General features: G+C 37.4%; 1 protein-coding gene across 7 annotated transcripts in view; it reads left to right on the forward strand.

Annotated features, from left to right (window-relative positions):
* The first annotated feature begins 2,545 nt into the window (after positions 1 to 2,545).
* The window catches only part of THSD7A (thrombospondin type 1 domain containing 7A), a 266,504-nt gene continuing 245,082 nt past the window's right edge, over positions 2,546 to 23,967 (forward strand). For 4 of the 7 annotated variants that reach the window (XM_086855894.1, XM_086855865.1, XM_086855880.1 and 1 more), the window contains exons 1-2: positions 2,546 to 2,637; positions 14,532 to 14,613. The gene's annotated coding sequence lies outside the window, so the exon portion shown is untranslated. Of the gene's footprint in view, positions 2,638 to 3,238; positions 3,489 to 3,997; positions 4,098 to 14,531; positions 14,614 to 23,967 lie in introns of those variants that run through there. The other 3 variants (XM_086855884.1, XM_086855873.1, XM_086855903.1) reach the window with 3 other exon arrangements.

A 23,967-nucleotide genomic window follows, 5' to 3' on the forward strand; every position in this document is an offset into this window, starting at 1 on the left:
AATAGGAATAGGAACTTAGGATGAAGTTTTATTTTGACCATGCTGATTTTTGTAGGATTTGTCATGAGTAGCCCATTTAGAAGAGGGATGAGTCATTTTGACTATCCATTTTTCATAGTCTGAGAGATAAGGGAAAAAAGAATCCCAAAAATAAGAGTTTTGCCCTATAATACTAAATTTGGTGCAATTTATTAAAAAAGAAATAAGGAAAGAGTATTGAATTTGTGAAAGGTTAATAATATTTCTGAGAGGTCTGAAGAAAAGAAGGCTAAGGTGGAGGATGTAATTGCCATCTTCAGCTACTGAGGGAGTGCTTACAGGGGACACAGAACTACACTTCTCAGGTGCCCCTAAGAAAGGATGAGAGGCAACAGATCCCAGCCACACCAAGAGAAATTCTTGCAAGGAAAACAAAAGCATTCTCTACAATAAACAATAGTCAAAATTGAACAAGTTCTCCAGAAAAGTTGGAATCTCCATTCCTGGGCATTTTTGAACCTAGGCTGGACAAGGTGCTAAGGGAGCTGATCTAGCTTTGAAGTTGTACTGCCTTGAGGAGGGAGTTGAACTAGATCATCTCCTATCAACCTAACTTATATCGTTTAATTATATTGCTGACCGTAGACAGTGATATTTCTAAGTCATAGCAATGATGTGATTGTCCACTGGAAGTGTTAGCTTTTCTCTTGTGATTTAGAAATTAAACAACTTAAATCTGATTTTCCCTTAGAGTTTGCAGCAAAGTTAGAAAAGGCAATACTTGTGTGCAAGGATGTTTCTACATCACATACTGATGCATTTTAAAGATGATTCAGGGTAGAGCACTCAAAAAATCCAAATGCTGATTTTTAAAGAAGGCACATTTGACATTTTGTACATTGATTTTCCCAAATCTAATAAAAATCAAAAAAAATTTTCTGAAAGAAGCTTTTAATAATGGATATGAAACTGGTAAACCGGGTGAACATTTAGTTTACATGTAAAGAGTTAACATCTGGATATCCTTTAAACAACTATTGTAAACTCAGTGTTTTGAACAGTGATCCTGCTAATGTGACAGAACAGATGCTATTATTGGATTTATAGAGCAGGTTTCTATAAAATTCTGAATGTTGCTGTAGATTGATCACATTATTGAAGGACATGCAATCAAGCTTACAATTACTCAGTCACAGGTATTGGGGCCAAGCTTATATTTAGACAAGCATTTGACATATCAATCAATATGATACCCTGAAAGATTTACTGAAGTTGATCATACCATAACTCATTTTTGCTATGTGAAAAAAAATAAATTAGGGGAGACAAATAGAGAAAGTTCTCTCCACTTGGACTATTTAGATTACACAATATGTCTAATGTTCCTTTAGGATTTATGAATAAAAGTTGCATCGATTCACTCCTTTCCTCAAAGTGCCTGAAGAAAAATAAAACCTAAATAAAAAATATTTTGCTGCAGTAGTTACTGCAAATAAAGACAAATCTACTGGAGATATCAGGAGGAGCCTATTAACTTGCAACTTTCCCTGTTTATTTCAGAAAGGGCATTAAAGCAGTGATCTGGGTGCTCGTTTGCCTGGCTTTGCTTCTCATCCACGTCCTGAAGGACGAGAAGTGTGAAAAGTCTAGTTTATTTTCTGGGCTTGAAGTTTCTGGCATCCAGGAAGGAAAAACCAAGTATTTCAATTAGTTAGAAAGAGAAACGGAGCAGTGATTGGGAAAGCTTTTCATGATATGAAGTGAATATTCGTCTTTCTAGGATACACTTCTCTTCAGGAAAATGTACGAGGTTCTGTCATTGGCTGTTTAATAATTCCAGACATTGATGATTTACGCCAGACCTAGAGAGCGCAGTGTTTGCCTGCCATCTGTCCCAGCTAATCTCCAAATTCCATCTACAAACGTGGATGACTTACAACTTCCCTGATTAATGTCATCTATCATTTTCTTCATAACACAGAGCAATTAATCTCGGCTGGTCCCAGGGGTCCGCCGCAGCAATAGGTTTGTGGGGGTAGAAAAAAACCCCGCAAAAGTCTGTTTGGAAATAACATCCTTTAACACCCTTTCCATCCTTTTTCCACCCCCCACCGCCTTTATTTATTTATAACACCCTTTAACACCCTTTCCATCCTTTTTCCACCCCCCACCGCCTTTATTTATTTATTTATTTATTTATTTATTTATTTATTTATTTATTTATTTAGTGTGCGTGTGTGTGTGTGTTTGTGTGTCTTTTTCTCTCTCTTCTCTTGCTCTCTTGCTTCGCCCTGTCCCGTCTCTCCTCCGTGTCTCACCCTGCCGGGCACAGGAGCTCCGCGGGATCGGGCGCGGTGCCCTCAGCTGGTGACCCAGCACCCGAGGGGGCAGCGGGCAGGTGCCCGCCCGGCCCGGGCGGAGGAGGAGAGACGGGAGAAGGGAGAAGGAGGAGAGGGCGGCCGCAGCTGCATTGCGGATGGAGCCGCTGGCTCCCGGGGAGGGGCGGCCGCGTGATGCCGGGGGGCGGGAGGAGGCCCGCGGAAGGCGGCGTGGGCGCGGAGCCTCCGCCCCGCCGCAGGAGGGAGGGAGGGAGGGAGAGAAGGAGGGAGGGAGGTGCCGCCGCTCGTCCCGGCGCGGGCAGCGGAGCGGCGAGGGGCGGTGAGTGCGAGGGGCGGGCGGGCGCTCACGGCAGCCGGGGGTGCGGTGTCCTCCCGCGCCGGGGCAGCGTCTGCCCTCCCCGGGCTCGCCCTGCGCGAAGGGGGCGCGGAGCGGCCGCGGGGAGGTGCGGGCATGGGGCGGGGAGCTGCTTGCGGGTGGCTGCGGAGCCGGGCTCTCACCTGCGCCCTCCGCTCGCCCTCTCCCCGCCGCCCGGCTCGGTCCCAGCGGGACCTTGGCCGCGCTGCCCCTGCCCCGGCTGCGAGCGCCCGGGAATTGCCGCCTCCTGGCAGCGGTGCGGCTGTTCCCGACGGGGAGTTGAGAAGGGCGGCTGGGAAAACTGTGTGCTCGGGGTTCTTGTAGGTGTCACGCAGAGTTTAGCACTTTCAGAGCGGCCGCTTGGCTGTGGATACACACTTGGTGGGGAGGCAAAGCCAAAAGGCATGACGTGAAGCCGTGGCTATAAAAAGTAAAAGCGCTATCAGGGTTTGCCCAGCGCGCCGTGAGCGAGGCTTTGGCCCGGGACTGAAGCTGTCAGGGTGCCTCCTGAAAGCAAATCATTTAATTTAATGCAATTTTAAGGGAAAAAAATCTCGTTTTCCAGGTTGATTTGCGCGCGTTGCGGGAGCAGGGCTGTAGCTGCGCCCTTTAAACAGGCGCAGAAAGTTCCGCTCCGTGCCTGGGAGCGCTCAGTGCTGGTACTGCCGCTGCCTTCGGTAACGGGAGCATCCGCGGGGCTGAGGGTGCAAGAGGAGCGGAGAGGCGTCTGAAAAGAGACCAGAGGGCACGGGGACGGTCTTATACCGCATACGGTTAGACGACTTCTGGAGCTCTCTTAAGCAACCAAAAGGAATGTAAAGAACATGGTTTAATTAAAAAAGAAAATAAGTCTTGTAGTAAAAGCTGTTGGTATAAAGTTAAATTCAAGCCAATGATGTTTCATTTTAATAACAGCCTAAGTGAAATGTAAATCTTTGTTATGGAAACATAAAAAAAGTGGTTCTGGGTTCTGGATGTGGCTTTCTGTGTTGTATGAACTATTTCATGTCTAACACTGAGATTGGGAGGCTTAAACGGAGTGAAATTTCTGAGGTGGCTGCATTTAACAATTTATAAATCAGCACTAAGCTCAGCACTAAGCTCAGAGAAGCTGCTCTGAAGAAAGTTGATTTAACAGCCTTCTACTTCATTAAAATGTCTGCTTTCTAAAAACCAAAGGATCAGGTCCCTCAGTTTTAATGTGTATAAGATAACATATTATAACAATGTCCTGCTTATGTGTAGGTCACTGGACCTATCCTGTCCTTTCCTGACTTTAGTTCTCCTTTCCAAAGACTATATTAAAAAACCCATTTTTTTCTAGAAGGTCTCTTTGAGAGCATCTGGAAGACAGTGAGGGACAAATGTTATGAAAGCCGCTTGAAAACATCATGCTGTGCTTTGGGAGCAGGTGATTTTCTTAGGTACAAGTTGTCCATGACTTGTTCCTGTTTCACCTATGCTGCTGGCTTTATTTTGGAATTACTCACTTTCTCTTAAGTGATATTTATAATGGATATATTAATAGACAATAATTTAAGACTTGCTTAAAAAATCTAGATCTATGTGACTGGTTAATTCTGTGAGACCTGTTCTGGCTTGAGATTCAGAACAACTGTAGAGATGTTTCTTTTTTTAAAGTTATCAGATGTTTCATTGGTTTTGTGGCACTACTCTGGAGTAATGCAAGCTTTCTGGTGAGATGGTATGGGCTCTAATTCATTGCTACTTTGTCTGCTTGGAACAGATTAAGTTTTAATATTATTAAGTTTTAATATTATTAAGTTTTAATATAAATATTTTAATATTTAATATAATAAAGGGGCTTGCCTTTGTAAAGGAAGGAATTTAGAGCATCTTTTGCAACTGCCACATTGTTGCTGGTGTTTTATAATTCGTTATCCTGGGCAGTACAAAATACCAGAAATTCCAGCTGTGGTTAGGCACTTGGATTCCACATTTATCTTCCCACATTGTGCATTTTATGACAAGGGGGAGTAGTGGGAGGCTGACAAAGTGATAATACTCTGACATAGTACTTCTATAGGCTATATATCACACCAGTGTACCACGTAATACAGCAATCAGATGCAGTGTGTCTGCCACAGTTGGCCATAAGAGCTGGAGGGAGGGATCTAGGATTGCTGCAGTTAGGCCCTCCATCCAAATCCACAAGAGAACAACAAAGTTTTTATTTGGATCCTACTGAAACTTTAATGTGGACAGTAGAGAAAGGGATAACTTTAATGACTAGATTGTTTGTACTTGATACTAAAATTTTTATTGAATTGAAGAATTCAGTTGAAGTAGTAAAATCCCATACTTTCCATTCATTGTAATTCCTTAGGTCAACATGTATAGGGTGAAATACCTTTTCCTTTATGTCTTCCTGACAGCTTTAAATTTAAAAGGTGTAAGTCATTGGTTTGTCACGCTTAGTAATTAATCAATATCCCAAATGTAATCAGGAAAATAATTTTAGTTTTTGTTTGAACATGCAAAACTGCATTAAATTGATTTTTATCCATAGCAGTCTACCTTCTCCAGCTCTGTTTCATTAGACTGACAAGTAAATGTGTAGATAATATAAAAGTTATCCTAAAATTTCTTACTTGAATCATTTTAAAAAAAGTCTTGCTTCTTCATTTACTTTCTTCTGTGCCTGAGACTTACTTGACAGAGGTTGAAACCAGGATTAAATGTTGTGTGAAGGAGGTGCAGGAAAAGTTGAGCTAGAATGCTAATACTCACATAGCTCACAGGTTTCAGTCTGCTGTGATGGATTGTGCTGATGTAAAAGTTACTCTTTCTTTCAGAAGCAAAGCTATTAATGAGCTAAATATATTCAATATCTTCTTTGAACTGTTAGTTTATTATAAGCATAGAATGCGTGTCAGAACTGTACCCTCAACTCAAATTACCATATATAAGGAAGGTACCCAAATAATATAAGAAGTGGTTCTCACATTTATTTTGATTCACAGACCATAGGCAATTTTACAGTAGAGTCAATTTGCCATTTAAATTTTGGTTTCAGCAGGCCAGTTTTTCTTAATTGTGTGTATTAGACCACTTGGAAATAATTTGCATGTTACAAGTAGAAAATTACTTTTGTAATATATGAGTATCCACTTTAACTTTCATATGGTTGACTGGTGGTGTGTGGATATATAGTAGCTTTCTTGAAATTTATGGATGAAAACCAAGTCTCTCTTTGCACAGTTGGCCTTATCTCCTCTGTTGTACATTTGGCAAAGACATTAATATCCAAGTTGCTGAAGTTGAGGTCTTTGAGTGGTGTTGTAATTAATTCATTAGTCCTCATATTCATATAGGAATATATAACATATGTAAGATCTGTTCTGTGGTAGAAACCTGGGGGAGAAATAAAGGAAATATTCACCTGGGTGGTCAATGTAAAGTAGCAGTGGGAAAAGTAAATCCTAACCTTATGATGCCTGTGGAGAGAGGGTTCTGAAAGATCTGATAAAAATAATAGTACAAACTCACACCAATTTATGATGAGAGGAAGTGTTCTGATTACTCATCTTCAAGAAGAAATAACTGAAATTGGGTCAGATGCTGTAAAGGGCTAATGGGATGGTCTGGTCATAAGGAGATAAAAGAGGTCCTGATTTGTTTGACCAAGTGAAATGAAAGCTATGTAGGACATGGACTCCATCTGCAAACTCAGGAGGGCATCAACAGAAGTGAAGCAGAAGCTTTTGGTAAAGGACATTGCTGTCAGGAGAACAACTGAGTTCTACCCTTGAAAAATTGTCTTGCAGAAATTTGGAGAACATCCTCCTGTTGTAACACGTGGGTTGTGAAGTACCCAGTGGCAGCAGAGAGTGGTTGGGAATTACTGCAGAGGTTTTGAGATGGAGACTGTTTTTCCAGAAGGGATTATATGTGCCCAGGAAGTGTTTGCATTTAGCATCTGTCAAAGTTTCAAATGTCATGCCATGCAGCATGCCAGTCCAGCTCTGTTTCAGGCTGTTTATAACGAAGCTGCAGAAACTCTTCATTCTTTTTTGGCGCTTGCCACTGTTCAGCCCCTCTTGGGTGTCTGTTCTTCTGCGTCAGCTTTAAGCTGCTTGCTGCTCCTTAGCAGGCCAAAGCTGCATTGTGTGCAGCCTGCCTTTCTATTCTTGATTCTTTTGCCTTTGCTTCAGCAGCCCTCTGGGTTGTCTGAAGTGGGACATAAATCTCTTCTGCTCTCTCACGCCTCAGCCGGTGCTTAGATCTAGCTCTTTCTCTGAATGGCCTTACATGCTCCTATAAATTTCTTCTGAAAACAATTAATGTTCAAAGTGTTTTCAAATGAGAGACATTTTGTAAAGGAACATAAAAAAAGTGGGCAATATGAACATTTTTTGGCATCCTTCTGTCACCCTCGCATACCAAGGGCAGTGAGGAAAATGAATGTACTAGTTTGTGGAGCTGAAATTCTGCTAAAAATGTGGGATTTTTGAAATAAAAGACAAGTTAGTCTGGTGAATCTTATTGGCTTTTTTGTCTCTCATTTTCTGTTGTGCATAAGAGAGCATAATTTTGCTTTTGTGTGGCATGCCAGCATCTCTGGTGGAACTACTCACATTTCTGATAATAGCACGGGCTTCTATTTAGCTCTCTTGTTCCTCAGAGATGTCTTTTGGATGAATCCATTAGCAAGCATAGCAGAGTATGTGCTGTACCCTTTCTGCTTCAAGTCAGGATGTCAAAGTTTTGGAGATTGCAACTCTGTCCCTCGGAGGGTGCTTAGGTAGCCTGTGTACTTTAGGACCACTTGTCTGTTTGGGTAAAAAAGAGTTTACTTCTAATGTAATTTTATTTAGTAGAAAGATACTTTACATAAGTAATCTTAAGTAGATTCTAACTGGAGAAAGGAGAGTCTTTCTCTCTTCCCTGGCCCAAGAACAGTGATGGTGGTAGCAGTATGGAAGAGGAAATCCAAAGTCATTAATCAGCTGAGTTTGAAATAGGGGCATGTTCACCCTGGCTGGAGTGAAAATAGCTGTGAGAGCCATATTTATACCATGGTTGAGAAACTTGGATGACTTTTTTCATTATGTTTATGAAATTATTTGCCTCCTCTCTGGCTTTTTGCATCCTTAGTCTTGATTACTGTCCACTCTTTTGGTTTTGTTTTTATTTAAGTAACTTCTCCCTTTTGCTTAATATTCACTTTATTCTGCCTACTCTTATGTCTTTTAATGTCTGCAACTCTGGAGGCAGTGGAAAGCTTAAATTTGAATTTTTAAGCAAATGCATCTGCTGGGTGAAAATTCTAAATGTATAAGCTCTAATAAAGTACACATTGGTAACTTAAAAGTACGTGGTTTTTAATAATACTTCTGGACAGAAATTTCATGGAGTCTTTAGTATTACTTTAGCTTAAAATTTCAGCTAGGTTGTAAAATTATTTAATTTAAGGTAAATTGCTTGAAGGAGAAAATAAACACATAGTTTCTGCCTCAATTAATTTACTACATTGGGTCTTTACTATGCTAAGATTAAATTGTCTTATCTATCAGAAATGCAGATAGTTCTATTGAAATAAGTAATGTCCTTGGGAGGCAAAATTACATTTTATAAGAAGAACAAAAGAGACATTAAATGAATTTACTAATTTTAATTTTAAAAATATTTATTATAGTCTATATTTATTAATTTTTATCCTTTGTGTTTTTCTAAGATTGATGCTTTTGTTTGTTTGTTTGTTTGAGGAAAGAAAATTAAAGCGAGGAGAAACCTACCCCAGATCAGTCAATAACAATTTTGTTCTTATGTTATCTGCTGCCTTAGTGCAGGTATAGTTTTTATAGTCCTACTTTGAAATTAGCCAGTATGGTAAAAAAGCTTGTTAGAAATCTTTATTTTTAAAAAATGAACATTTATGGAAATATGCTTCTGGGTGTTGCGAATTTTCTTTTTAAAATGCACTGGTCAAAGTACTTTGATTGAAAAGGCTTCTCCTGCTTTGCTTTCAGGGGGACCTAAAGTATTTTATATTTCCCCCATTAAGAGTTCAGTTTTGTCACTGAAGGGAGATGTATTCTCCCATTGACTTTAACATGTGTAAGACTGGATTCCAGTAGTCCAGTAATATGTTTAATATGGTGGTGTTCCTCCAAATAGATAAATACAAAAAAGATTAATCTTAAAATAATTGAGGGCAGATCAAGCCATTTTGAGAAATTCACTGAAGTGACAATGTGATTATGTGGATTATCAGTTTCATGTAAATCTTACTGAGGATGATGGATAGAAATCCCAGATAGAAACAGTTGTAACAATATACCTTTTGTGGTCTCTGAAATTAATTTAATAAATGTTTTGGAGATTGACTAATACACAGATAGTGACCTTTTTGTTTAGGTCAGTCCAAAGTCAAATATATCTTGGAGATTAGTATTGATCAGAATAAAGCCAAAATCAATCCTGGATTTTGAGGGTCATTACACTTGGAAATAGGATGCAATACTTCAAATGTTGGGTTGTGGAAGGCTTTTATAAGTAATTATGTAAAAATAATCTTTTACATAGGTGCAGTGTCTAAAAAAACAGATAAAGGATTTAGTTATTTAAATAAGTAATAAATTCAGCTCCTTTCGGCTTCCCTTAGTTTGAGAGATTAAAGTCTTAAAGTTGCTATTAAAGTTGCCATTTGCTTCTGTGCTAGAGGGATTTTGCCCTCCCTGTTTGGAAGTCATAAGCTGGTGTTTAGGAGAAGGTTAACCTATGTTTGTTTAGAGAGGTTTTTTCTTTGGTTTTCTGTGGGTTTGTTTGGGGTTTTTTGTGGTTTTTTTGTTTTTTTTTTTCTGTCTTGACTCTTTTTCTTAGATGTTTTGGTGAAATTAATTTGTGTGGTTGGAGAAATACAAGTGGAAGAGGTAAATTATAATACAGTGTACCTTTAGAATATTGCATAGCAAGCATAATCAATTTTAATGAAGGGGAACTAGTGCTGCTTGCTCAATCAGAAATCTTTGAGCAGAACTTTTTATTATTTTTGTCTTTAACATATTTTTTTTTGTTTATTTTGTCTGGTATAAAGTCTCTGGCCTCTGTATATCATTTAAAAATAAACTGGTGGAACTTTTTAGGGATCTTATCTGAGAGCTTTCAACAGAAGTAAGTCAGTGAAGATCTGAATTGACTGAAATATCTGTCCTGTATTAAGTGAAATAGTACAAACAGTATCTTGTCCAAGATTCCTCTGTAAAAGGTATAGTTTTCCCCCTTATTTTCATAACCTGTTAAAAAATGAAGGTTGTTTTGTTTATTTTGTGCACAGAAGTCATCTTCTGATACGACTTTTTCTGCAGAGAGTACTGGGTGACGTTCTCCACAATTAATTGATACAACTGCATTGATATCTGTGATTATACTTTGGGCTGTCACCTAGCTTTCTATATTGAATTCTCAAAAACTGTATGTAAGCTGATAGATTATGCATTTATATTTATTTTAAAATGGATACATATTTCTAATATGAATGATGTGTTTGAATGCAAATAGAAGTATCTATGTGCATGTACATGTGTGTGATTCAGGGACCATGTACCATTGTCCTTGAAAATGAGCCCCCTATATAAATGCAAGCCATTGATATTGGAAGTGATCTTCAAAGCTGCTCCATTTAAAGATATTTAACTATTAATAATGAGCTACATTCCAGATACCATTAGTTCATATTCTGAGAGATCAAAGTGCCAAGATTATAGATAGCAGTTCTCAGGCTATAAAAGTCCTTTTACCTGAGCAGCTCTTCTTATCAGTGGACTTCTCTTGAATTTCTCATAATAGTTATCCTCAGAGAAGATCTGTGGTGGGTATATTAAGAAATTCACCTTATTTGTACCTGAAACAACACTTTGAAATGTATTAGCAGAAATTTCTAGAGAGGACTAATATATGCTACCTTCTGCTGCAATGACAGTTGCTTCAGCTTTCAGGCAGGCTCAGCCAAAAAAAGGCAACAAATCACAAAAAAAACCTCATAAGTGTTTTTCAGAATAATATTGTTTAATAATCAGAATGAAGCTATTTTTAAAAATATCTCAGAAAATGGGATTTTTAGCATAAAAATATCTATCTACTTTCTGAAATGTTTTGGATGAAATGTGCAAGAAGATTATTTTCCAGTGGACATTCCCACTTGGGATAATGTATGGGTCAGTTTTACTATGCAGAAAATGTTTGCCCACAAGTGCTCCCCATTCCTCTGTTTCAAGTATTAATAAAAGAAGATACTAGAATTCAGGTCAAGAATTATCATTGTTTAGATTCTCAAAAGAAGGAATTAATATAGTAATTATAATAGTAAATTTGTATATTCTGATTTTCAATGTTTCTGCTTTTCTTCAATGAAACTAATAGATAGTGATCAGAAAAAATAATTATTTTTCTCGTGTACTCAGTTTTTATATTAATACTTTTTTACTCTAGGAATTATTAAATAAAACACAAAAATATCTAATCTACCTTGAGCTGACTAGTGAGCTCCAAATGCCTGTGATTTCTTTACATAAATTTTCTCAGGGTATGGAATTAAAATGCTAATATATTTAATATGTGAGACCTTTAATGAAGAATATATATATATTTATATATATATAAATTGATGCAGGCACCTGATTAATTTATTTAGTTAGTTTTGAAGAGCCCACTCAAAATGGGTCAGGCTTGCACTATTTGAGCTGACTTTGAGAAAGTTGGAGGCAGTAGGTAACTTGACCTATATTTTTGAACTGGGACTTTAAAACTGGGCTGAAGGAAAAATTTTGTAAACTTCTTTCTGTGCATGGAAATATTGAGGTTTGGACACTGACTTAATTTCATTCCAAGAATTCATATATTAAATCTATGCCTAAGTTAGAGGCTGCTTTATTTCTTCATCTGAGAGTTCTAAGTGAAGTTCATTATAATTTTATCTGTGTAAGAGCAGAGGAGGCTCAAGTTGCATTTAGTTGGGCATAAAAAAGGTATTCTGTGTCTGAAAAGTGGTTCCTTCTGATTTTTAATGGTTTGTTGTTTTTTCCAGTTGTGGAATTGAGTATTTTAGAAGTAAAACATTATTTTTCTTTTTAAAAGATAAACAATGTTACATTGATACTGTGTTGCAAAGTGCTACTGCTTTCATTGGTGTCACAAGTCTCCAGTAGTGTTTTGCTTGAGCTCTGCCTCCGGCTATGTTAGTATGCTACGATTTCTCAGAAAACAGATGACAGCCCAGATACTTTGCCTACTGTGCTATTACCTGTTCAGCACAGAAGACATAAGTTGTCTGACTTTTGAGTCTGAAAGATTTATGGAAATTTCAATCTATTCTTAATTTAAAAAAAAAAAAAGTTAATAGCATTAGTAAAAGCATGACACTGGGTATACCTGCTAGTAATGTGACTTTTATTACTTTTTCAACTACTGATGTAATACTTTTCCCAAGTAGAAAGGTGGCCACCAGATTACAAAAAAGTTTGAGACAGTAGAGGTATTTTCCCTTAGTCACTGCAGGTTTTCTTTTGCTGATCTAGATTGTCCTCTCTTAATTTTTCCAGGCTTTTCAAAATCCTCTACTAAATCCAAACAGTTCTTATTTGCCAAGATTTTTGCATAAATGAATGGCCTATAATCTGTTTTTCTTATATAGGAGACACCTGTAATGTTCAAAAAGGAGATTTATACTTGGGATTTTTGGCACTGACTACCACTAGTATTCTGTTGTAATTCAGTATTTTACATGCTGATTTTATGAGGCTTTGCAAGTTTCCCATGAACATGTACAAGGACCACTTGAAAACTGAGGTAGGTGGGCGTAGAAATCATCCAGCATGCAGAAAGTGATGGCATGATCTGATCAGCTGGTACCAAAGACATTGTAAAACTTTACTCTAGATGGGGTCCTCTTGGACCACTTTTATATTCTCTTCACACTATTTGCAATAGAATAGGAATAGAATAGGAATGGAATAGAATAGAAACCATGCTTCTTTCTAGACAAACACTCTTCCAACTAACTGATTGTAACAAATGTATTTTTGTGGTTCTGCCTTAGAAAAATGTAGTTTTCTGCCTTAGAAAAATGTAATTCAAGTTTTTAGGGACACTTGGGACTATGATTTTTTTCTTCAGTGTTCTGAAAGAAGCTTGTCAAGACATGGAGAGAGCATCTTAGCACTGTCACGGTGGCAGCAGATTTGGTGAAATTTTCACTAGCTGCTTAGTGAACTTGCAGATTCATTTGAAGCAAACTTATTTGGGGAAAAGAGCAAGTATTTACACAGTTTTGCTACAATCAGCTTTTTATTATCAATTCTTTATATCAGAGTAGAAGTTTTACTTATCAGTGATGTTATATGCCTCCCATCTGAATGCTGCAGGGTCTTTGTGTTTGTTTGAGGCATAACTCATCATAAAAGTGCTACTGATGAAACAAAAGTCCTTTCCTATTTATTTTTATCCTAACTGCCAAATAAGAACTGCAGACAATGAAGACTAACAATACTTACTGTAATAAAGTAAAAGTAAAATCAAACTATTTAACTAAAGTACTTAGCATCTTTTTGTTGCTTAACTTCTGTGATTTTCTTTTTTTTTTTCTTTTTTTTTCCAAGTTTTTTTTCTGTGTAATACTGTAGTTAGCCCTACAAGCAGTTTCCTAATGTGATGTCCTTATATGAATTGAACCATGGCAGGCAGCATGGCATGGCAAGTGCAATTGCAATTCAGTGCATGTGGTGTGGGAAGAGTGACTTTGGGTAAAATCAATTTGTGAGGCATTTTAAAAATTAACTTCTGACATTTTTGTTTGCTTCTTCCTCATGAACAAAGGAGACTCTCTTTTGGAAATATAAATGGAAATGTATACTTATGAGTAGAAAATTCCTTCACATACTCCAAAAGAGGGTTACAGTACCAAGAACTGAGATTCTGGTTTTAGGCTTGATCAGCTGAAGGATGCTGTTTGAAAAAAATTCTGCCTCAGGTCACAACTAAAACATTTATTTAACTAGACTCATTATAGAGCTTTATAGACTTCCAAGATAAATTAATAATTCAAAAGGACATCTGTTAGTAAATAATTTAAATAACCATTTTTAAGCGAACAGTGATTAGTTGCCTGTGTAATATTTCTGAAGAACATTTCTCCAGTAGAAAAGAATGTGTGGCAAGACTACAAGGAGAGAATAAATTGACAGTTTTCAATATACGAAACACATTCATAGTATTTGGTGATTTATGCTTTACTACCTTCTGTAATCCTTATTTTTAGCATTTGACCATCAGAGTATGTTGTGACAATGAATTGCACAGAAGTGTAAAGCTTCTGTAAAAAAACTGTTACTTGCATTTGAGACTTGTCAGTAATTCTATTAAATGGCCTTTAGTTTGTGAGCCTAAATTTGTCTTTCATACCTTTGATTATATGGATCTCTGCTCTAGCCATTCTGTGTGCATTTCTCTTTCATGATGAAAGATACTTTTTTTTAGTATAAAAGTCACAGTATCATCTTTGAGCATCCATGTTGTTATGCCCTAATGTCTTTTTTAGTTCTCTGTAATGATGTAAAACAAACAACAACCAGAATTTGTGCTACTTTCATAAGGTCACATTTTGAGGATTCTTGGTTTGCTGTTGAAATCTTTTTCAATTAAATCTCCTCCCACTCTGTCTCATTGCCAAAACTAACAGATTTTTCTCTGCTGCTGGACATCAAGGAGGCATTGTCATATAGCTGCTCTTGATAACCCTAAAATGCCATTCTTATAAGCTGGTATAGAGGCCATCTCTGTTTATATGTGGTTGAGGTTGTGTGTGTGTATTTTTGTAATGCATTACTTTATGTTTATAGGCAGTGGATTTCACCTGTAATTCAACTTTCCACATTTGTGTGAGAGCCTTCTGCAACTTTGATCATTCTGAATTATTAGCAGGTATGTTTTTCCTGCATTATCAATTTTTGAACCGTTAACTTTTCTTTGCTTACATGTGGAAGTGTAAATAGAGATATTTACATATATACAGATAGATTAAATGTATTATATTTTAGAGATCATATATCCACATTGTATATTTATACTTATGTGAAACATAGTAATGAATGAATACATTTACTTCATAGATGCAATATATCCTCTCATTCCTGTATAATTTCTATCTTTTATTGTATTCTTTGTGCTACTGTTAAACACACATGCAATAGATATTCATAACTGCTCTATTTATGTTGAATAAAATATCATTTTACACAGAAGTGTGTGTATGTGTACATACATGAATTCATATACTCCCATATTTGATTTCACCATCAATATAAAAGGACAGTCTTGTTTAATATTAGCCTTACTGGTAATTTTCATATGTACTGCTTAATCCTTACACTGCTAGTTTTGAAAAATTGTCAGAGACTTCCTAATTTTTTAGCCATTTTTTCTGCTATTAAAATTATATCAGATCTGCATGAGAGCTCATTGTGGAGCTCCCAAATCTAAGACTTATACAGAGATGCTTAAAAATAGCAGATAGCATCAAAATGAATTTTTAATAATCCCACATCTGTTATGCAGATTCACCTGGAGACAGTAATTTTGGGGGGGGGGGTGGTGGCAGGGAAGGGGCTGGAAGATAAAATGAAATTATTTTTATGACATTTAAACTTTTTAGAGCTCTGGCTTTGTGATTTTAACTTTTGCTGCAGTGGGATGGAGCAATTGTGATTTACAAAGCGTAGTTTGTAATTTTGCAAGTTTTTGGTAATAGCTGTCTGGTAGAGAAGTTCCACAGATATCCTTAAAAATATCACTGAAGGCCAGCCTGCACAGATCAGTGGCATTTTATTCCACCTGTCTCTTGTTGCTCTCTTTTTACAATTGCTGTTGTATCTTGGGAAGATTTAATCTCAGAAATACCAGAAGTGTTCACACCTTCTTGAAGTATTACCTTGTGGTACAGGAACTGCATAAGGACAAGCAATATCTGCATGTGTGCATTCATCACAGGTGCCAGTACTGCCATGGAAGCAGTGTTCATAAGCAGGGGGTTTGCTGAAGGCATGGGGATGTGCTGTGGGGTTTGTGAATCCTCCCCTGGGGGAAAGTTCCTCTGTCTGGAGCATCCTGTGCTTACACAGCCGAGCAACACGGACTCGCTGGCATCTGTGTGCTGTCCATGGGCCTGTGGTGGAGAGGAAAGTGGCACCCAGGTCAGAGCTGTTCCCGTGCTATGAAGGGTCATGATTTGAAGTATTTTGTTTGCAAGCTGGCCTGTTGTCTGTATGCAATAGTAATGTTGCTTTATGTCACACCTGGAGCCTGGCAGGTACCGAGAGGGCTCTACTGGTGTTCCATGTGGTTACTCCTTGGGTGTGTTTGGATGTGCTTCCACACTGGGAACCTATAAGCTCATTTAATATATGGCTCTTAGCCTGTGGTGATAAGGACGTCCTTATTTGTTGTTTTCTTGCAGCTGAGTGGAACAAAGAGCCTCTGTTTGTTGAGTAAACTCAGTAAAGAGTTCAGCTCTGTCTGAACAACAGTATTAAGGAATATCAGGCTCTCCCAACAACCCAGAAAGAATTATACCAATTTTTTTTTTTGTTTTGTTTTTTCCAGCTGAGAGGCTGTGTTAACAAAATAAGTAAAATTGAAGGAAAACAATGACCTCCTTAAATCAGCTTGGAGAGTTTTTAAAAATGTGTTTGAAATCTGGACGTCACTTTTTAAATCTAATTAGACCTGGACAAATGTGTGTGAGATTGAGCCAACGTCACCCAATCAGCCTTGCACTGCAGTGCTTCCAGCAGAAAGTTTTTGCAATGAGAAGCAGAGTTTGGATGAGTTTCTCTTGCTGTTTTGTTTTTAATTTTATTTATTTTGGCTTTCGTATGTTTTGTTTTGTTTGTTTTTTTCTTCAGAGAAGTGCTTCTTAGATACTGTTTATATGTTGTGACATCCTGTGTGATACTGATCATAATTAATGTTGAATTAGGATGTATCTGCATTTAATTAAAAAAAAAATGATCTGGAAAGCATTGCTTAGGTTTGTAACAGTACTTTGTTTTCATGCTAAGATATGTTGCTTCTTGTTAGGAGCAGAACCAAATGTTTGCATGAGTCTTGAAATGATCCCATTTAATGGATGTGAATGCTTTTATCTGAGTTCCAGTTTAAACAGTGATGGCAAGGCTTACTCTGAAGATTTTTGATAACAGTAGGAATTCATGTAGGAATTATCTTTTCTTGATTTAATCTTGCCTGTCAGCTATGAAGAGTTGTGCCTCGTGGTTTGCTGTTTATTAATTAGCTTTTGTCTGGTAAGCACAGGATGGAAAGTTACTCTTGTAGGCAAAACCGAAACCTCAGAGGGTTGAGGTAGTGACATTTCCTACCCCTGGCCTCAGAAGGAGCCAGGATAAGCAAGAAATGTTGCCTGTCTTTTTGTGTGATGCTATTTTCTCTATAACTCCTCATCTGAAGGCAAAATTGCTGGGGAAAGTAGACAAATTCATATGAACTTTAGTTTCTGTTATCCCAGAATCTGATTTATGTGAGAATACTTCTTGTTTGTTGGTGTTAGAAATAATCAAAATAATTAAGACAGAGGAAGACTCTGTGTTTATCTGTGAGAGATAATGAAATACTAAACCCATGATAAAAATTTAGTATTTGTTAAATTATATTGAGTTGGATTGGTAAGAAGAGGAAGGATCTAGCATTTTTATTCCTTTTTTTCCTTTTAAGTTGGAAATTGTTTTCCTGTATGGATGGGCATTTTTCTGCAAGAGGTGGTTGTTTCCCTGCATTACATACCGTATCTGCTGAAACAGACTTGCTTTTCTGTGTGCTTTTGCTTCTTTTGGCCTTACGTGTATTAAATTAATACATTACTTGAAGGTATAGGGTGACACATCTTTGTAGTCCTTTCTATAGAAGATTAACATCCATCTTCACTTTAAGTCAACCAGAAGTTCTACAGAAAGTGCTGTGCACTTGTTCAGCTCTGGATGAGACTTGGACTACTTTCCAATAGTAAATTGTTCTTGTTACAGGTTTTTCTCTGGCTTTAATACAAAATAGGATTAAAACCTGCTGAATTTTAATCCTGTTGTAACATTTCGTTACCTCATGTGGTTAGCTGACTCCAGGTTAAGTATTCTGTGACAAGTTTGCCAAATTTGTTTGTGCCTGTTATCTCTCTGGGGCCAGTGTTGCACCACTGATCCCTCTCTTCACCCCTTACTGTGAAAAATATTTCACTTTCTTGGTCGTTCTAAATCATAATGTCTCGTTTTTAGCATTTGTTGTCCTGCTGCTTGCGGCACTACAAGAGGTTTCTGGGGCAGCAGGCTGCTCATGAGGCCTGTGTTGGAAATCCCTGATCTGCTCCGGTGCCGCTGCAGGACGGAGCTGAGGCGGGGAGCTTTGCTTCAGCTTCACGGGGCCGAGCAGCGGCCAGAGCTGCACTGCTGCTGCAGCTCGGTCACCTGAGCATGCACACACACCTCTGGCAGCTCTGGCAGCAGCTGCGGCTCACAGGCACCTGAGGAAACTCATGAGAGCCGTCTGTGTGTTGTGTACCCGAAGGTGCCAAGCAGTGGCCCGGGGTCTGGCCCTGGTCTGGCCGTGCTGTACTCCCTGCAGCAGCCTGAGGTGAGGGGCCAGAACCCTTCAGGGCTGCCTGTGCCTCTCTGGCTGGCAGAGCTCCCACTGCCATTTAGTTAATTAATTAATTAATTAATTAATCCCGTCTTGCTCCCGAGGCCTTGGCTGGCTCCCTCATCTCCTTGATGCCTGCAATGCCCAGCACGTCCCTCTGCAGTGCCACACTGCCTGTGACTTGTCATGCTGGCCTGCTGACATGGACCGTGTCCCTCTGGGGGTCCTATCAGCAATGCTGTCCTCAGGATTGTTTTTCAAGACATGTTTATCAGTTTAATTTGCTTAAAATTTGCCATAAGGAGAAATAGGCTGAGATCTTTCTTCCTATGAGGAATTTGCACCAGGCAAAACCTGTCATGGAGCATTAGCTGCACACTATGACACTGTGCTGCTAAGAAAAAGAGCAAGAGGAACTAAAATAATTTATGTCACTGTTAAAATTTTACTCCATTATTCTGTATATTACATGTGCTTTTAGGAAGACCAGGTACTTTAGGAGCTAGGCTGATCTGGTTGGTGCTTTAAATCCCAAAGTCTCAGGTCACTGACACCTTTGACCCTGCTGTAGATAGTTTTGTTGTTTCATAAAATAATGAATTTCAGTGGGGAGTAAGAAGAGGAGCTCTCAGCATATGGCTTTCCCACAGAGTGGGAAGCCACAGAGTAGATGGATTTAATACACCAGGGTGAACTTATGGATGCTAATAAAGAGTTCTTCTGAGCCCTTGAAGTCATCTTTAATTATATGATCAGTTTTAATACTTGGTGGTGGTTATGCAAATTTAGAGACTGAAATAATGTGTGTTATAGGATATAGAGCCACTGTATCTAATGCTTTTGACTGGATCTGTCATGAGATAAAGTTTGCCTACTTCAACTTCCTAAAAGCCCTATTTGCTAAGTGCTGACAAGAGCTAAGCAGTCTTTAGTTTTCCCCTGAAATATCTTAAATTACTTGTTCTTGAATCAGTTCTGAGGAAAGACCACTACTTCATAGCAGAGAATATGTATTAGTTCTAAAGGGTAAATATGTGATTTTGAAACTGTCTCTTTTTGAGGAATTTTCATCTAATATTTCATACTCAATGAAAATTTAATAACTAAAATTTATTTTGTTTGAATGGGTATCACACCAAAAGAGTAACCTAAATGACCAGATATTGGTGTTTAACAGGAGGATCAGGAGACAGTGGTCCTGTAAAACTTGGGATCTTTTATTGTTTTCTTCTTTTCAAATCCATGATAAAACTGATGGTATGCACCTTAGGCAGAGTGTGTCAAGCTGCCACCTGATCAAACCCTATCACTGTTTACAGTAAAGAAGCTTGATAATTTGCAAATATTATTAATTTTTTAATAGTTGAATAATAAATAATAGTAATAAATAGATTACTTTGTGCTCACTTCTGGATTCTGTAAGGATTCACCACCAAAAAACCCCTGTACAGCAGTACTGTTCAGCAATTTCATGTGTGAAGTTCTGTTTTATGTTTGTTTTTTTTTTTTTCATTAAAAAAACCTCATATATTATTAAAATAACCAGGGAATCTTAAAAATATTTCAATTAGTGGCTGTTGAGATATTGGCTTTTTTATATAATTGTCTGTATTTTTCACCTTTCTGTGACATTTCAGAATCAGTGTCACAATAAGTACAGATCTGTGATCCCTTTTTGGTTGGCTGGTTTTGTTTTAAAAGCACCATTGCCCTTGTCATTTTACATTGTTTTACTTTATAACTGTTTGGACCTTTCCTTTGTTAAGGCAACACTGGGGAGCTCTATTGGCATTTTTAATGCTTTGGGATGCATGTTTTCTGTTTCTGAAGATGTAAAAATATTGTATGAATGGTCACTATTTAATAACTTACTTTTTAATAAGTAGAACCTAGTAATTACTGTAAAACACTGATACATCATTCTACTTCCTTTATAGGTGGGTGAGGTACCTTTTAAACACTTCTGCCTTTTGTGTCCTAAAGAAAACTTGATCAGAAGATAAAAGCTTTTAACTCTGAACTCATTGCTTGATAACTTAGGTGTGCTTTTTATTCAACTGCGAGAGCATCAGCAGAGCGTGTGAATTTGTGAGAGGTGGTGCTTTCATGACCAGACTAGCCAGGAGGGTTTCAACCATAGCCTTAAGGATTCTAGTTTGGTTGGGGATTTTTTTTATTTTTATTTTTTTGTGTGCCTAATAAAGCTCGATCTGAATATATCTGTGTTTGTTTAAGTGTAAATTGAGCCACAATTTATCTTTTTCTCAAGCTGGTGAATTGGGTTGTGTTCAAAACTGGAGTATAGTAAGAGCAATGCTGAAGTGTTTCAGGATCTGCTGTGTGAATTGTCTTTGAGGTGATTAGAATAGACAGCTCCTGGCCTTGAAATCAACACAGCTATAGAAGGAATTTTGGTTACTAAGAAATATAACAGCAATAGAAATGTTTCCTTTAAAAAACAAATTTTCTCCTCTTAGTAAAGAGGAGAATTTCTTTAAAATACATCATTTATTTTAAAAGGGGTAATGTCATCTGGTAAAGACCATGTGGATATTTCATTATATTATTAAAATGTTTGGAAATATTTGGGTTTAGTGGAAATATTTTGGATTATTTTACCACGTTCTTTTTATGTCTCTTTTTAATGTTTATAAATAAGCATTATAATATTTTAACTTATTATTTAAGTATGTCCCATGATTTCAAATATTCTATCATGAACTTCTAAGGAAATTGTTTTATTGCAAGTGTTTCAGTACTTGTCACTACTATTCTTAATCTCTCTCTGTCATTCTCAGACATGGTGGGTGGTATCTTCTTCCTCAGGGAACTGAGCTTGGGTACTACAACTGAATATTGATACAATTAATGCAGGCCCAGTCTAATTTTGTTTTTTAATGCTTTTCTTTCCTGAGCTGAATCATAGCAAAGACAAACCATTGTGAAATAAGTCAAATAACTTGATGAAAAACAATACGTCATCTGGTCAGAGTAGGGTGCTGGTAATAACCTATCATCATCCTGAGTGTTTACTCATCAAGAGTAAATCTTATGAAATCTCTTACTTGGGGCAAATAATATTGATGTCTTTGAAAAATGTAATATAAGAAATTATTAAATATTTAAATACTTAGGCATCACCATCATTTTGGGATATTTTGTTATTACCTGTGGGATTATGGGTTAGCATGAAAACATTTATTCCTGTAAATGAAGCAAATTTGAGTTGATCATATTGGTCTGTAATGGGTATAATTTATGTGGAAGCTACAGTGAGCTGTTCATGCAGCAGTACCCATTAAAATGTTCCACCCCAAACTTGTCAAGCCTGAGATGTGGCACTGTGTGTCTTATGGTAAGCTTTTCCAGAGCAGAGAGAGGGGACCCTGGGAGGGATCATCAGGAGGAGATGTCGGAGTCAGTGAGGGCTGTGTGGTCCTTGCTGCCTGCGTGGTGCTGCTGACAGGAGCCATGCAGTTTCTCCAGAAATGACATCTCTCACACCAGTGCCTTTCACGTTGTTTACTGCTGAGATGCCTTTGGAGCCCTGGTGGAACTGCTTGGCAGGGCTTTGGACTTTGTACTCTGAAAACAACAGCCCTTTCTCTCCGAGCTATAAGTGACAAGTTGGTATTGAGGCAGAGCCTTCAAAAGTGTGTTTTGTTCGTCAACTGTCAGAATGTGTGAGGCTTCCTCCCTTAACAAATGGTAACAACACAGATAAAAGCCCTTACATGGTGTTGGATAACATCTTTGAAGATCTCATGGAGGCCTGTTAACAGTTGGTTGTACGTGGGATTGTTGTCCATATAGTCCTTCAAGAAAGAAGTTAAAAAAATAAATCCTATCAGTTTGTCAGGAAGAAACATGAAAATGAAGGTTGCTAGGAACCTGTGAGCAGTCTGTTACAACAAATGAGTGCCAGGAGATGTGGGCTTGCTTCAGGGTCTTTGCTACCACAGAGCATTTTAAGACAAGTATTATAATATGATCATAAAAGGAGTAAGTTGAAAATTGTATCAGAAATCACAGAGCAGTTGTGGATATTATTTGTGTTTGACTGACCCTGTGCAAGGGAGAGAATGTCCTTGTCATGTATCCAAGGGAGATACATCCTTGTCATTCAAAGGCTTTATCTTTAGTCTCACTTTCACAGCTGTTTTCATCTCCACCACTGTATATCATTCATACACCATAAACAATTTATGCTGTGCATGTTTCTTCCTGAAGTATAAGTTGGAGTATAAAATCCACTTTACCATCTTACTGGTATCAATTTAATACATACTGGTATCAATTTGTCCTTAAGCCCAAATTCTACTTGAATCTCAAGTTGTCTCAAGTAATTAGCAGTATGAAATGAAACCTTTCTAGTGACTTACAGTTTCAGTTATTTTTTTCTTTATTATATATATAGTGTATTATATTATTATATAATTTTTATTATTTAATTCTTTTAATATGTTCAATGTTTCTCCTTTAGTTGCTTTAAAACAAAGGTGTAACAATCAGGATTGATATGAACTCTTACATGAATTTTCATAGTTAATATTGTTGAGTTCTAAGGTTTCCCTTGACAGCTAAAAAGTTGAAAGACTATTGTAACTGAAAGCTTTTTAATAAAACCTAAAGCAAAGCAAAACTGATCTTTAGTACTTAAAAACTTATTAAAATGTCCCATTGTAAATTTTGTATTCACAGGTTGGAACCAGGATATTGAGCCCATTGTTTTCGGACTCACAATTGTTAAATGCTCTTCACTAACAAGAATACTGCAGTTACTTCAGAAATTACACTCTAGCCTGTTTCTATGCCTTAACTCTTTTAACTCTTTCCACAAAGGACTCAGAATTTCAAGCTTTAGATTTTTAATTTTTTATAAGTGTCCTCTTACAGGCTGTTTTTATTCCAAAGGCTGCCACAGAGGGATTTTAAAAAATCCTCTTCCATTGCTGTCAACAAGTAAACCATGCTATGGTTTCCCCTATGTTCAGAAAGAGGGAAAAAACTGTTTAAAGTTTTTATGTGCTATGATACTCTTCAACACTTGGTTTGCTGCAGTGTATGCTGACTCTTGACTGTGATTGGAATTCAAATAGGGAAGTTTTTAGAGGAAGGGTCTTGTTCTATCGATTCTTATGTTAAACTGAGTCATTTTTCTCCGTTGTCACTAAGAGCAAAGTGATTTCGCATATCTCATTTATAGCTAAATTTGGGAAGCATAAGTTACATTTTAGTGTTTGTCAATACTGTTTTACAGAAGTTCAAGTTAGTGTCTACAGAGAACTCTTCTTGCTTAATAAATGAATTTAGGAACTATCATTCTGCCACCAAAAAAATGCTTAAATTGAATCTTTAAAAATGGGCCACCACAAATAAATTTAATTAGGACATGCTGTCCCAGAAAAAAAATCCTGCTTGACTTTGAAGATCTGGAATAAAAATAGTTATTAGACAACAGCCAGGTACAGGAGAGAAGAGGCAACAGGTTTTTGGTTGTGAGTTTTGTTTTTTTAAAATTTAAATCACAGTGTTTTCTATTTTTTTTTTCTTCCATGTTGATATATCAGTTCAGAATGAATAAAACTTTTTTAAAGTGATGGAAAACGGGACAGCTGTTGAATGTAGTACTAG

Source organism: Cyanistes caeruleus, chromosome 1 (assembly GCF_971803275.1).
Source record: "Cyanistes caeruleus chromosome 1, bCyaCae1.hap1.1, whole genome shotgun sequence".
NCBI classification, from domain to species: domain Eukaryota; kingdom Metazoa; phylum Chordata; class Aves; order Passeriformes; family Paridae; genus Cyanistes; species Cyanistes caeruleus.